Source organism: Hyla sarda, unplaced genomic scaffold, assembly GCF_029499605.1.
Source record: "Hyla sarda isolate aHylSar1 unplaced genomic scaffold, aHylSar1.hap1 scaffold_854, whole genome shotgun sequence".
Lineage (NCBI taxonomy): Eukaryota > Metazoa > Chordata > Amphibia > Anura > Hylidae > Hyla > Hyla sarda.
In genome coordinates, this window is record NW_026610882.1 from 122,281 (window position 1) to 136,901 (window position 14,621).

The 14,621-nt window shown below is 46.6% G+C and overlaps 4 non-coding genes and 1 pseudogene across 4 annotated transcripts; all 5 read left to right on the plus strand.

Moving 5' to 3' along the window:
- Positions 1-418: 418 nt before the first annotated feature.
- On the plus strand, positions 419-609 carry LOC130347919 (U2 spliceosomal RNA). The gene has a single exon (XR_008885770.1). It is a non-coding gene; the product is annotated as a U2 spliceosomal RNA (small nuclear RNA).
- Positions 610-2,713: 2,104 nt separating this feature from the next.
- On the plus strand, positions 2,714-2,904 carry LOC130347928 (U2 spliceosomal RNA). The gene has a single exon (XR_008885778.1). It is a non-coding gene; the product is annotated as a U2 spliceosomal RNA (small nuclear RNA).
- Positions 2,905-4,990: 2,086 nt separating this feature from the next.
- On the plus strand, positions 4,991-5,181 carry LOC130347920 (U2 spliceosomal RNA). Its single transcript, XR_008885771.1, has one exon. It is a non-coding gene; the product is annotated as a U2 spliceosomal RNA (small nuclear RNA).
- A 2,093-nt stretch (positions 5,182-7,274) lies between these two features.
- On the plus strand, positions 7,275-7,465 carry LOC130347921 (U2 spliceosomal RNA). The gene has a single exon (XR_008885772.1). It is a non-coding gene; the product is annotated as a U2 spliceosomal RNA (small nuclear RNA).
- A 2,094-nt stretch (positions 7,466-9,559) lies between these two features.
- LOC130347875 (U2 spliceosomal RNA) lies at positions 9,560-9,777 on the plus strand (annotated as a pseudogene).
- Positions 9,778-14,621: the final 4,844 nt, after the last annotated feature.

A 14,621-nucleotide genomic window follows, 5' to 3' on the forward strand; every position in this document is an offset into this window, starting at 1 on the left:
TAAGTCCAATGGGGTGCAGGCATGTCCTCTATGCTTACAGCTTCCCGTGGGTGTTGGTTTGATACCGTTTGGGGACAGCCAAGGAGGCATCTGCAGGCAACAAAGGTAGGTGTGTGCTTGTGTGTGTGTTTCCTATGCAGATCCTAAGCCCAGTGTCACATGCAAGTAGGAGGAGTAAGAAGGGTTCCTGGCAAATCCGGGTTATGGATTGCATTTAAAAAGGCCCCGTGGGAGTGCAATGGGCCCCTGTCTTGCTGCTTAGCAATAATGGTATGGGTTTAGGTTCTGCTGTGTGTACTGGTGGTTGACTGCCCCCCAGCCCAGAGTGTGCATGGAAAATTGTCTGGCAGCCTCCCTGACAGCAAGCAGTGATAGTGCCCATGAAGGGCACCTTGTTGGGCCCGCCCCTTTCACGGTTATCGCTTCTCGGCCTTTTGGCTAAGATCAAGTGTAGTATCTGTTCTTATCAGTTTAATATCTGATACGTCCCCTATCTGGGGACCATATATTAAATGGATTTTTGAGAACGGGGGCCGATTTCGAAGCTTGCTTCCGTCGCCCTATGCATTGACCCGATATGGCAGTATCTTCGGGTACAGTGCACCACCCCCTTACAGGGTTAAAAAGAAAGATTCCTACTTTCATTGCTACCTGCTTGCTGGCTAGCCAGCTAGCCAGCTTTGTGGGCCTTGCTGCTGCTGCAGCCAAAAAACAAAAGGTGGTGCTGCTGCTGCTTCTGCTGCTTCTGCTTCTGCTTGTGTCTGGCCGCTGTTGGAGCGTCCAGGCACAGGACTTCTGCTGCTGCTGACTAAATGGCCTCCTTAATTGGATCATTTGAGTAGCCAGCACACCTGTGCAGGTAGGGCATGACATGATAGGCAGCTGCCTTGATAGCGGGTGGGTGCTGAATGTTCCTAATTGACAAAATAAGATTAATGCTTATGAAGAAATATAAAATCTCATCCCTTCCCCAATATCGCGCCACACCCCTACCCCTTAATTCCCTGGTTGAACTTGATGGACATATGTCTTTTTTCGACCGTACTAACTATGTAACTATGTAACATAACATGGGGGGGGGGGGGGGGGTCTCCTGGCTGTTCACACAGGTGTGTCATTGCTGTACATTGACCATGCATTGCTTCTGTGGTATTGCAAAGGCAAAGACAAATGCTTCCAGCCATCCATTGCACTAATGGATTGGTCATCAGCTGGCTGTCTATGTCCCGCATCAATATAGACCAAAGTACAGAGGGTTAGGCTATGCTATTGTGCACCTACCTGATGCATCAGAAGGTGCGAGGCCCTTGCTAAATTCTGTGCACAGACTTTGAGATCTATACTTTAGACTGTATCTAAACCTGCTCCAACATGGACTGACATTCTGGCCTACTTTCAGCCGATGCGACTTGTCTGTCGCTGAACAGTCGCTTTTTATGTATTCAGCACCTATGTATAATGTTGTAAAAATGCTCTAGAAGCTAAAGTCGCAGAAATGTCACTCATATTTGGCCTGCAACTTTCTGTGCGACAAATTCAGACAGGAAAAATCAGTATAAATCCTTAGAAAATTATCCCCCAGTGTCTCCATCTGCTGGCGGTATTGAATAAGCATTGCTGCACTGATGGGGTATGCATTAGACGAAAAAAAAGAAGAAAAAGAAGAATAATACGCCCAGAAAAGAGGCGAAAAGGAGAAAAACGTAAAAAAACGTGAAAAAAAAGTAAGAGGAAGAGAAGGGAAAAAAAGGTGGAAATGGGTTTAAAAGTGATTTCGGCGGAGAAATATATATATATATATATATATATATATATATATATATATATATATATATATATACGCGCACACACACACATATATATAAACGTATTCTCCGTTGAGATATTGCAGCCGCTGCTGTGTCCAGGCCCAGGAGCCTTAGCACTGTGCTGTGATGTCACTCAATACCACTGACATCACTAGGTGTAAACAACATCTCTCCTTTGCTGTGTATGTGACTATGGAGCTGTTTGGTGATGTCGTCTATTATGGCCTTCATAGAAGCAACAGGAGATTGTTGCATCCATCTAGAACCCTCAGAACTACAGTGCTATGATGTCACTCACTTCCACAGGCCTTGCAGAGTGTAAACAACAACAACCCAGCTTTGTTGTGTATGTAACCATAGGGATTTGTGATGTCACCTAGAACCTTCACAGCAGCGACAGCTTTATGAGGAGCATCAGCACTGCTCTGCCTGAGCAGAACCATCACCGCCATAGGTTGTCAAATAACCCGGGTTTAACCCACACAGGTAAGTCCAATGGGGTGCAGGCATGTCCTCTATGCTTACAGCTTCCCGTGGGTGTTGGTTTGATACCGTTTGGGGACAGCCAAGGAGGCATCTGCAGGCAACAAAGGTAGGTGTGTGCTTGTGTGTGTGTTTCCTATGCAGATCCTAAGCCCAGTGTCACATGCAAGTAGGAGGAGTAAGAAGGGTTCCTGGCAAATCCGGGTTATGGATTGCATTTAAAAAGGCCCCGTGGGAGTGCAATGGGCCCCTGTCTTGCTGCTTAGCAATAATGGTATGGGTTTAGGTTCTGCTGTGTGTACTGGTGGTTGACTGCCCCCCAGCCCAGAGTGTGCATGGAAAATTGTCTGGCAGCCTCCCTGACAGCAAGCAGTGATAGTGCCCATGAAGGGCACCTTGTTGGGCCCGCCCCTTTCACGGTTATCGCTTCTCGGCCTTTTGGCTAAGATCAAGTGTAGTATCTGTTCTTATCAGTTTAATATCTGATACGTCCCCTATCTGGGGACCATATATTAAATGGATTTTTGAGAACGGGGGCCGATTTCGAAGCTTGCTTCCGTCGCCCTATGCATTGACCCGATATGGCAATATCTTCGGGTACAGTGCACCACCCCCTTACAGGGTTAAAAAGAAAGATTCCTACTTTCATTGCTACCTGCTTGCTGGCTAGCCAGCTAGCCAGCCCTGTGGGCCTTGCTGCTGCTGCAGCCAAAAAACAAAAGGTGGTGCTGCTGCTGCTTCTGCTGCTTCTGCTTCTGCTTGTGTCTGGCCGCTGTTGGAGCGTCCAGGCACAGGACTTCTGCTGCTGCTGACTAAATGGCCTCCTTAATTGGATCATTTGAGTAGCCAGCACACCTGTGCAGGTAGGGCATGACATGATAGGCAGCTGCCTTGATAGCGGGTGGGTGCTGAATGTTCCTAATTGACAAAATAAGATTAATGCTTATGAAGAAATATAAAATCTCATCCCTTCCCCAATATCGCGCCACACCCCTACCCCTTAATTCCCTGGTTGAACTTGATGGACATATGTCTTTTTTCGACCGTACTAACTATGTAACTATGTAACATAACATGGGGGGGGGGGGGGGTCTCCTGGCTGTTCACACAGGTGTGTCATTGCTGTACATTGACCATGCATTGCTTCTGTGGTATTGCAAAGGCAAAGACAAATGCTTCCAGCCATCCATTGCACTAATGGATTGGTCATCAGCTGGCTGTCTATGTCCCGCATCAATATAGACCAAAGTACAGAGGGTTAGGCTATGCTATTGTGCACCTACCTGATGCATCAGAAGGTGCGAGGCCCTTGCTAAATTCTGTGCACAGACTTTGAGATCTATACTTTAGACTGTATCTAAACCTGCTCCAACATGGACTGACATTCTGGCCTACTTTCAGCCGATGCGACTTGTCTGTCGCTGAACAGTCGCTTTTTATGTATTCAGCACCTATGTATAATGTTGTAAAAATGCTCTAGAAGCTAAAGTCGCAGAAATGTCACACATATTTGGCCTGCAACTTTCTGTGCGACAAATTCAGACAGGAAAAATCAGTATAAATCCTTAGAAAATTATCCCCCAGTGTCTCCATCTGCTGGCGGTATTGAATAAGCATTGCTGCACTGATGGGGTATGCATTAGACGAAAAAAAAGAAGAAAAAGAAGAATAATACGCCCAGAAAAGAGGCGAAAAGGAGAAAAACGTAAAAAAACGTGAAAAAAAAGTAAGAGGAAGAGAAGGGAAAAAAAGGTGGAAATGGGTTTAAAAGTGATTTCGGCGGAGAAATATATATATATATATATATATATATATATATATATATACGCGCACACACACACATATATATAAACGTATTCTCCGTTGAGATATTGCAGCCGCTGCTGTGTCCAGGCCCAGGAGCCTTAGCACTGTGCTGTGATGTCACTCAATACCACTGACATCACTAGGTGTAAACAACATCTCTCCTTTGCTGTGTATGTGACTATGGAGCTGTTTGGTGATGTCGTCTATTATGGCCTTCATAGAAGCAACAGGAGATTGTTGCATCCATCTAGAACCCTCAGAACTACAGTGCTATGATGTCACTCACTTCCACAGGCCTTGCAGAGTGTAAACAACAACAACCCAGCTTTGTTGTGTATGTAACCATAGGGATTTGTGATGTCACCTAGAACCTTCACAGCAGCGACAGCTTTATGAGGAGCATCAGCACTGCTCTGCCTGAGCAGAACCATCACCGCCATAGGTTGTCAAATAACCCGGGTTTAACCCACACAGGTAAGTCCAATGGGGTGCAGGCATGTCCTCTATGCTTACAGCTTCCCGTGGGTGTTGGTTTGATACCGTTTGGGGACAGCCAAGGAGGCATCTGCAGGCAACAAAGGTAGGTGTGTGCTTGTGTGTGTGTTTCCTATGCAGATCCTAAGCCCAGTGTCACATGCAAGTAGGAGGAGTAAGAAGGGTTCCTGGCAAATCCGGGTTATGGATTGCATTTAAAAAGGCCCCGTGGGAGTGCAATGGGCCCCTGTCTTGCTGCTTAGCAATAATGGTATGGGTTTAGGTTCTGCTGTGTGTACTGGTGGTTGACTGCCCCCCAGCCCAGAGTGTGCATGGAAAATTGTCTGGCAGCCTCCCTGACAGCAAGCAGTGATAGTGCCCATGAAGGGCACCTTGTTGGGCCCGCCCCTTTCACGGTTATCGCTTCTCGGCCTTTTGGCTAAGATCAAGTGTAGTATCTGTTCTTATCAGTTTAATATCTGATACGTCCCCTATCTGGGGACCATATATTAAATGGATTTTTGAGAACGGGGGCCGATTTCGAAGCTTGCTTCCGTCGCCCTATGCATTGACCCGATATGGCAGTATCTTCGGGTACAGTGCACCACCCCCTTACAGGGTTAAAAAGAAAGATTCCTACTTTCATTGCTACCTGCTTGCTGGCTAGCCAGCTAGCCAGCCCTGTGGGCCTTGCTGCTGCTGCAGCCAAAAAACAAAAGGTGGTGCTGCTGCTTCTGCTGCTTCTGCTTCTGCTTGTGTCTGGCCGCTGTTGGAGCGTCCAGGCACAGGACTTCTGCTGCTGCTGACTAAATGGCCTCCTTAATTGGATCATTTGAGTAGCCAGCACACCTGTGCAGGTAGGGCATGACATGATAGGCAGCTGCCTTGATAGCGGGTGGGTGCTGAATGTTCCTAATTGACAAAATAAGATTAATGCTTATGAAGAAATATAAAATCTCATCCCTTCCCCAATATCGCACCACACCCCTACCCCTTAATTCCCTGGTTGAACTTGATGGACATATGTCTTTTTTCGACCGTACTAACTATGTAACTATGTAACATAACATGGGGGGGGGGGGGGGGGTCTCCTGGCTGTTCACACAGGTGTGTCATTGCTGTACATTGACCATGCATTGCTTCTGTGGTATTGCAAAGGCAAAGACAAATGCTTCCAGCCATCCATTGCACTAATGGATTGGTCATCAGCTGGCTGTCTATGTCCCGCATCAATATAGACCAAAGTACAGAGGGTTAGGCTATGCTATTGTGCACCTACCTGATGCATCAGAAGGTGCGAGGCCCTTGCTAAATTCTGTGCACAGACTTTGAGATCTATACTTTAGACTGTATCTAAACCTGCTCCAACATGGACTGACATTCTGGCCTACTTTCAGCCGATGCGACTTGTCTGTCGCTGAACAGTCGCTTTTTATGTATTCAGCACCTATGTATAATGTTGTAAAAATGCTCTAGAAGCTAAAGTCGCAGAAATGTCACACATATTTGGCCTGCAACTTTCTGTGCGACAAATTCAGACAGGAAAAATCAGTATAAATCCTTAGAAAATTATCCCCCAGTGTCTCCATCTGCTGGCGGTATTGAATAAGCATTGCTGCACTGATGGGGTATGCATTAGACGAAAAAAAAGAAGAAAAAGAAGAATAATACGCCCAGAAAAGAGGCGAAAAGGAGAAAAACGTAAAAAAACGTGAAAAAAAAGTAAGAGGAAGAGAAGGGAAAAAAAGGTGGAAATGGGTTTAAAAGTGATTTCGGCGGAGAAATATATATATATATATATATATATATATATATATATATATATATATACGCGCACACACACACATATATATAAACGTATTCTCCGTTGAGATATTGCAGCCGCTGCTGTGTCCAGGCCCAGGAGCCTTAGCACTGTGCTGTGATGTCACTCAATACCACTGACATCACTAGGTGTAAACAACATCTCTCCTTTGCTGTGTATGTGACTATGGAGCTGTTTGGTGATGTCGTCTATTATGGCCTTCATAGAAGCAACAGGAGATTGTTGCATCCATCTAGAACCCTCAGAACTACAGTGCTATGATGTCACTCACTTCCACAGGCCTTGCAGAGTGTAAACAACAACAACCCAGCTTTGTTGTGTATGTAACCATAGGGATTTGTGATGTCACCTAGAACCTTCACAGCAGCGACAGCTTTATGAGGAGCATCAGCACTGCTCTGCCTGAGCAGAACCATCACCGCCATAGGTTGTCAAATAACCCGGGTTTAACCCACACAGGTAAGTCCAATGGGGTGCAGGCATGTCCTCTATGCTTACAGCTTCCCGTGGGTGTTGGTTTGATACCGTTTGGGGACAGCCAAGGAGGCATCTGCAGGCAACAAAGGTAGGTGTGTGCTTGTGTGTGTGTTTCCTATGCAGATCCTAAGCCCAGTGTCACATGCAAGTAGGAGGAGTAAGAAGGGTTCCTGGCAAATCCGGGTTATGGATTGCATTTAAAAAGGCCCCGTGGGAGTGCAATGGGCCCCTGTCTTGCTGCTTAGCAATAATGGTATGGGTTTAGGTTCTGCTGTGTGTACTGGTGGTTGACTGCCCCCCAGCCCAGAGTGTGCATGGAAAATTGTCTGGCAGCCTCCCTGACAGCAAGCAGTGATAGTGCCCATGAAGGGCACCTTGTTGGGCCCGCCCCTTTCACGGTTATCGCTTCTCGGCCTTTTGGCTAAGATCAAGTGTAGTATCTGTTCTTATCAGTTTAATATCTGATACGTCCCCTATCTGGGGACCATATATTAAATGGATTTTTGAGAACGGGGGCCGATTTCGAAGCTTGCTTCCGTCGCCCTATGCATTGACCCGATATGGCAGTATCTTCGGGTACAGTGCACCACCCCCTTACAGGGTTAAAAAGAAAGATTCCTACTTTCATTGCTACCTGCTTGCTGGCTAGCCAGCTAGCCAGCCCTGTGGGCCTTGCTGCTGCTGCAGCCAAAAAACAAAAGGTGGTGCTGCTGCTGCTTCTGCTGCTTCTGCTTCTGCTTGTGTCTGGCCGCTGTTGGAGCGTCCAGGCACAGGACTTCTGCTGCTGCTGACTAAATGGCCTCCTTAATTGGATCATTTGAGTAGCCAGCACACCTGTGCAGGTAGGGCATGACATGATAGGCAGCTGCCTTGATAGCGGGTGGGTGCTGAATGTTCCTAATTGACAAAATAAGATTAATGCTTATGAAGAAATATAAAATCTCATCCCTTCCCCAATATCGCGCCACACCCCTACCCCTTAATTCCCTGGTTGAACTTGATGGACATATGTCTTTTTTCGACCGTACTAACTATGTAACTATGTAACATAACATGGGGGGGGGGGGGGGGGGTCTCCTGGCTGTTCACACAGGTGTGTCATTGCTGTACATTGACCATGCATTGCTTCTGTGGTATTGCAAAGGCAAAGACAAATGCTTCCAGCCATCCATTGCACTAATGGATTGGTCATCAGCTGGCTGTCTATGTCCCGCATCAATATAGACCAAAGTACAGAGGGTTAGGCTATGCTATTGTGCACCTACCTGATGCATCAGAAGGTGCGAGGCCCTTGCTAAATTCTGTGCACAGACTTTGAGATCTATACTTTAGACTGTATCTAAACCTGCTCCAACATGGACTGACATTCTGGCCTACTTTCAGCCGATGCGACTTGTCTGTCGCTGAACAGTCGCTTTTTATGTATTCAGCACCTATGTATAATGTTGTAAAAATGCTCTAGAAGCTAAAGTCGCAGAAATGTCACACATATTTGGCCTGCAACTTTCTGTGCGACAAATTCAGACAGGAAAAATCAGTATAAATCCTTAGAAAATTATCCCCCAGTGTCTCCATCTGCTGGCGGTATTGAATAAGCATTGCTGCACTGATGGGGTATGCATTAGACGAAAAAAAAGAAGAAAAAGAAGAATAATACGCCCAGAAAAGAGGCGAAAAGGAGAAAAACGTAAAAAAACGTGAAAAAAAAGTAAGAGGAAGAGAAGGGAAAAAAGGTGGAAATGGGTTTAAAAGTGATTTCGGCGGAGAAATATATATATATATATATATATATATATATATATATATATATATACGCGCACACACACACATATATATAAACGTATTCTCCGTTGAGATATTGCAGCCGCTGCTGTGTCCAGGCCCAGGAGCCTTAGCACTGTGCTGTGATGTCACTCAATACCACTGACATCACTAGGTGTAAACAACATCTCTCCTTTGCTGTGTATGTGACTATGGAGCTGTTTGGTGATGTCGTCTATTATGGCCTTCATAGAAGCAACAGGAGATTGTTGCATCCATCTAGAACCCTCAGAACTACAGTGCTATGATGTCACTCACTTCCACAGGCCTTGCAGAGTGTAAACAACAACAACCCAGCTTTGTTGTGTATGTAACCATAGGGATTTGTGATGTCACCTAGAACCTTCACAGCAGCGACAGCTTTATGAGGAGCATCAGCACTGCTCTGCCTGAGCAGAACCATCACCGCCATAGGTTGTCAAATAACCCGGGTTTAACCCACACAGGTAAGTCCAATGGGGTGCAGGCATGTCCTCTATGCTTACAGCTTCCCGTGGGTGTTGGTTTGATACCGTTTGGGGACAGCCAAGGAGGCATCTGCAGGCAACAAAGGTAGGTGTGTGCTTGTGTGTGTGTTTCCTATGCAGATCCTAAGCCCAGTGTCACATGCAAGTAGGAGGAGTAAGAAGGGTTCCTGGCAAATCCGGGTTATGGATTGCATTTAAAAAGGCCCCGTGGGAGTGCAATGGGCCCCTGTCTTGCTGCTTAGCAATAATGGTATGGGTTTAGGTTCTGCTGTGTGTACTGGTGGTTGACTGCCCCCCAGCCCAGAGTGTGCATGGAAAATTGTCTGGCAGCCTCCCTGACAGCAAGCAGTGATAGTGCCCATGAAGGGCACCTTGTTGGGCCCGCCCCTTTCACGGTTATCGCTTCTCGGCCTTTTGGCTAAGATCAAGTGTAGTATCTGCATTTGGTCTGGTCGGAAGGTGTCTGTGGTACCCCGCTTCTCGGCCTTGGGGGATTGTCTCTCCTTACGGAGGGACTTCACCCCCTTGCTGCTATTGGGGAGCGGGCTTAGTCCACGGACAACGGGTTGCGATCCCCCTGTCTCTGGGACCTTGTGTCTCAGAAGGCATTTTCGGTACGTTGAGCGTTACCTGTAGCTTCGGAAGCACCTAGGGTACCCCCGACCTCTGCCTTGGGTAAGGGTTCCGCTTTTATAGCGGGATTCCGAGCCCCTGCTGCTATTGGGGAAGGGGCTTAGTCCCTGGGTGTGGAAGATGCCGTTCTCCTGGGCTTTCCCCTCTGGGGAAATGTCGATGCGAAATACCATCCGCATAGAGGTGTCGGAGAGCCATCGTCAGTTGAAGAACATCCGCTTCATTGCGGAGGTGATTCTTCTTGACTACTTCCGCCTCAATAGGGAGGACATCCTGTGTCTAAATGACCAGGAAAGCCGTGGCCTGTATACCGTCACCTTCACGGCCACGGCGTGTTGCGATAACATCTATGCAACCTTGTCTGGTGCGGACCAGAGGGACGATCGACTCGACGGTCTTTCGTTCCAGTTCCTCTATGGTGAGGAACATATACCGTTGGTGGTGGCTATGCACAGCCCTCATGTGACCACGGAGGATATAGCCACTTTTCTTCGGCGATACTGCGAAGAGGTGCGATTCGCAAACAAAATCTTGAACTCCGTGCGGTTCTGGAACGGCAAGAGGAAGTTCTGGGTCAAGCTCCGTAAGGATCCCGGTGGTATTGGGGGTCTTTGCCATCCGCCCCCAAATTTTGCCATCGGGAGAGTTCGGGGCTTCCTGTTCTATCCTCAAATGCCTATGTATTGCCGAAATTGCTTGAGGTTTGGCCACACCCAGGAGACCTGCGGCGCGGAGCGTGTGATTCGCTGCAATAGGTGTGGCCAAGAAGGTCACATAGCCTCAAGATGTAGCCATACGATAAGGTGCAACCTCTGCGGAGAGGAAAATCACGATTTTAATTCCTGTCCCCATAAAGCAAAAACTACGATGGGTGGGTCAAGGCTGGGCCCACCCAAAGAGGGGACAGGACAAAAGACGTCCTTTTTTAAGATGCCCAAACCCCAGATGGCAGGTACTGATGGGTCCAGGCCCAAGACCTCTGGTGCTCCATCGGGGGGCCCACCGGTGGTAGTGCTAGGGGGAGGCCATGGGGATTCCACGAAGCCCGGGCGGGTGATCGAGTTTACTGCCCGGGAAATTGAAAGACGTCGATCGACTTCCTACCTGGCTCAAGAGCCCGCCGAAACTTCTGAAGGGGGCTCACCTGTGGCGGGTGGCAGCCGACGGGCCTCGGTGGGGGCAAAAGTGGACCCAAAATTGCAGCATAAGCCAGGTACTGGCTTGGCCCAGGGTCGCCCTGCTCCGGACGAAGAGGCCCCGGTGAAAGCCCGCCGGAAGGGGAGCCAGGTGGCCAGGTCTGAGCCCGGTCCTGTTACTCCGCCTATACAGGACAGGGCCAAGAAGACAAGTGGCGCCAAACCAGGGTTTGCTGCCCCGCCAGCAGTGGACCCGGTGGGTAAAACTGGCCATCGTCGATCGATGGGGAAGTTGGAGCAACAGTCCTCAGCAACGCTTGCTGGGGAACAAGCGATGAAAACTTCCCAAGGTAGCGGCAAAGGTTCCGGAAAAGAGGCCTCACAGGCCCCTGTGCAGCAGTTCCAGTCGTCAAATGATGAAAGAAGACGCAGATCCATCAGCCGGGGGCCAGAGATTACATCGAGTGAGAGCAACACAGAGGATATGGACAGCAGTGTGACATTTAAAAGACAAAGAGAAGAAGAAGAGGAAGACATTCAAAGGAAAGCGGCGTGCCGTAGTTCGGACGAGAGCGAGCTCAGGGTCGGGGCATCATCGATCTCAAGCTCCGACCCTCAGAACATCAAGGAGCTGATGACCCCGCAGGCGGGGGATGACGGTACGCAGCTTATTATTGACTTTGATTCTCCAAGCACGGACTCTCCATAAACTATGCCTATCCCTGTAAAAATTGCCTCACTCAATGTGAGGTCCTTAAAGAGCCCTGATCGCAGGGCTGCTTTATTTTCTTATCTAGAGACATGTGACTTTGACCTTTGCCTGCTACAAGAATGTGGAATCCCTAGTAAAATGGACTATAAAGACTTAAAAGAAGACTGGAAGCTGGGCCCATCCATATGGTCCGGTGCAAATGACTGTCGTTCTGTGGGTGTTGGGCTGCTCTGCCGAGGCCAGTCCTTTTCTATTCATACAGTAACTGAGATTGTGCCTGGCAGAGCTCTTTTAATTCATCTATATTTTAATGGACTTTTAATTCGTGTTTTAAATGTGTATGCCCCTCCTGATAAACAGGAGCGGGCAGAACTATTTGAAATTTTACCACTGTTTTGTGTTGGGTCTTCCCCCCTGCTGGTGGGAGGTGATTTTAACTGCATACGTGATGGGGAACACCGGCAGGGTGGGGATATTAATCGTAAAGACCGCACTTCTTACCTGCTTAAAAATTTTATTGATGATTTTAATTTGAAAGATTGCTGGAAGGATCTCTTGCCGGAGGACCCAGGCGCCACATGGTCCAATGGAAGAGTGAGCTCCAGAATCGATTTTATTTTTTCCTCTAGAGCTTTTAAACCCCTGAAATGCACGCTCGAGCAGAATATCTTCTCTGATCATAAGCTCCTCTTGGTGGGCCTGGAGCTAGAGGGGGAGCAAAAAGCAAAAAGGGGCCTCTGGAGATTAAACACCACACTCCTAGAGGACCCTGAGATAAAAGAGGAGTTTGTGCGGACCTACCAATGCTGGCAATCACAAAGAAAACCCCACGAGCCTATGCTGCACTGGTGGGAGGGCACCAAATCTAAAATCAGATTTTTTTTTATCAAAGCAGGTAAGAAGAAGGCAAAAATGGAAAAACAGTGGTTTTATGTTCTTAACATGCGTTTAAATGTACTTTTTAAATTGAAAGAAGCTGGTATGGATGTAGAAAATGATATTTTAAACCTTAAAACTGAAATAAAACATGCCATAGAAAAGAAAGGGAAACAAATCATTTTTAACTCACATGTGCAGCACCTGGAGGAGGGCGAGAAATGTTCCCGTTTCTTTTTTAAAAAAGTGATGAATAGGAGGGATATCATCCAAAACCTTGAGGGTGAATCCACTCCAAAAGGCATGTTAGATGCAGTTTTTAACTTCTACCAGCTTCTTTTTAATAAGAAAGATCTTAATCCATCCTTTTTAGAACATGTTCTTAATTCCCTTGATTTTAAGCTAGATGTTTTAGACCAGGAGGTTTTATCCCGTGATCTTAACTTAGATGAACTTTTATTTGTTTTTAAAAGTTTTTCTAGTGGGAAGGCCCCTGGGGAAGATGGTTTACCCATCGAATTTTATTTAGCTTTTTGGGATATTTTAAAGGATGATATGGTTTTATTGTATAAAGAAACTTTTATTGTTAATGAACTTCCCCCTTCCTGGAGGAGGGGGATTGTATCATTACTTTTTAAAAAGGGTGAAAAGGATATGCTAAAAAATTGGCGCCCCATCACACTTTTAAATGTTGATTATAAAGTTTTAGCCAAGTTATTAGCTGTCCGTTTTAAACCTTTTATTCATAAATTAATTCACCCAAATCAGGTTTGTGGGGTACCTGGAAGGTCTATAGCTGAATCCCTAAATATTTTAAGAGATGTTTTATGGTATTTTAAGGATAGAAATCAAACTGTAGCAATTTTATCCTTAGACTTTGAAAAAGCCTTTGATAGGGTCTCCCATGAATACCTGTTTTTAGTTCTTAAAAAGATGGCAGTGCCTGAAACGATTTTAAGCCGAATCATGCTTTTATACCGATCCTGTTTTAGTCAAGTCTCTGTTAATGGCTTTTTAACCAGCGGTGTTCCTCTTTTATCAGGTGTCAAACAGGGCTGCCCCCTGTCCCCACTCCTTTTTATTTGCGCAATCGAACCACTGATGGCCCTCCTCAGGAAAGACCGGGTAGTAAGAGGCGTACCGATACCTGGTGGAGGAGGGACCCATCTAAAGGTGTTGGGGTACATGGATGATGTCACCATACTGTGCCCGGACTCTCCATCCATGAGGGGGGCATTGAGGAACACCAGCTATTTCTGCGAGGTCTCTGGTTTTAAGCTAAACACAGATAAATGTGACTGTTTTTATATTGGCTCCTGGGATTCATCCATCACCCCAGGAGTCACAATGCAACAGGATCAAATTAAAGTTTTAGGTATTGTTTTTAACCAGGTCAATGATGGGAGCCCTAACTGGGATTCAGCTATAGCTAAGATGGAGAAGAAGATTTTAATGTGGAATCTTAGAAACCTTACCATGGAGGGGAAGATTTTAATAATAAAGATGGTTTTACTCCCTATTATGCTATACATTGCCATGGTATTTCCTCCATCTATTTTATACATTAAAAAAGTAACTAGAATTGTTTTTACTTTTTTATGGGGTTCAAAAATGGAGAAATTAAAGCGTGATTTTATGTACAAAAGTAAAGATAATGGCGGGAAAGATGTTCCTAACCTTTTTACTTTCTTTTACATAAAGTATTTCTGTTTCTGTTTTAAAATTATTAAATCCGATGGCATTTTTAGCTGCTTTTTAAGGTACGCTGCGGGCATGGTTTTTAAAAGATGGTTGCGCATCCCTCTGAACGCTCCGGTGCTTCTGTGTCCCCCAAAACATTATGTGGTGTTGGAAAAGACAGTCAGGCTCCTAGGTCTCCAAGATTTGGAGCCTGACATACTGGGGGACCAGAGAAAGGTATCAAAGGTCCTCAGGCGGAGTGAGGTTACCCTGGCAGTGTCCAATTTCACACAGGCAAGATCCAAAAAGGTATGGCGGAACGTGTACGGGAAGTTTCTGGCGAATGTACACAGGGATCTTGCCTGGGCAATCGTCCACCAGTGCCTCCCTACTCGTGAGTTTCAGCACAGGCGAGGACTGGTG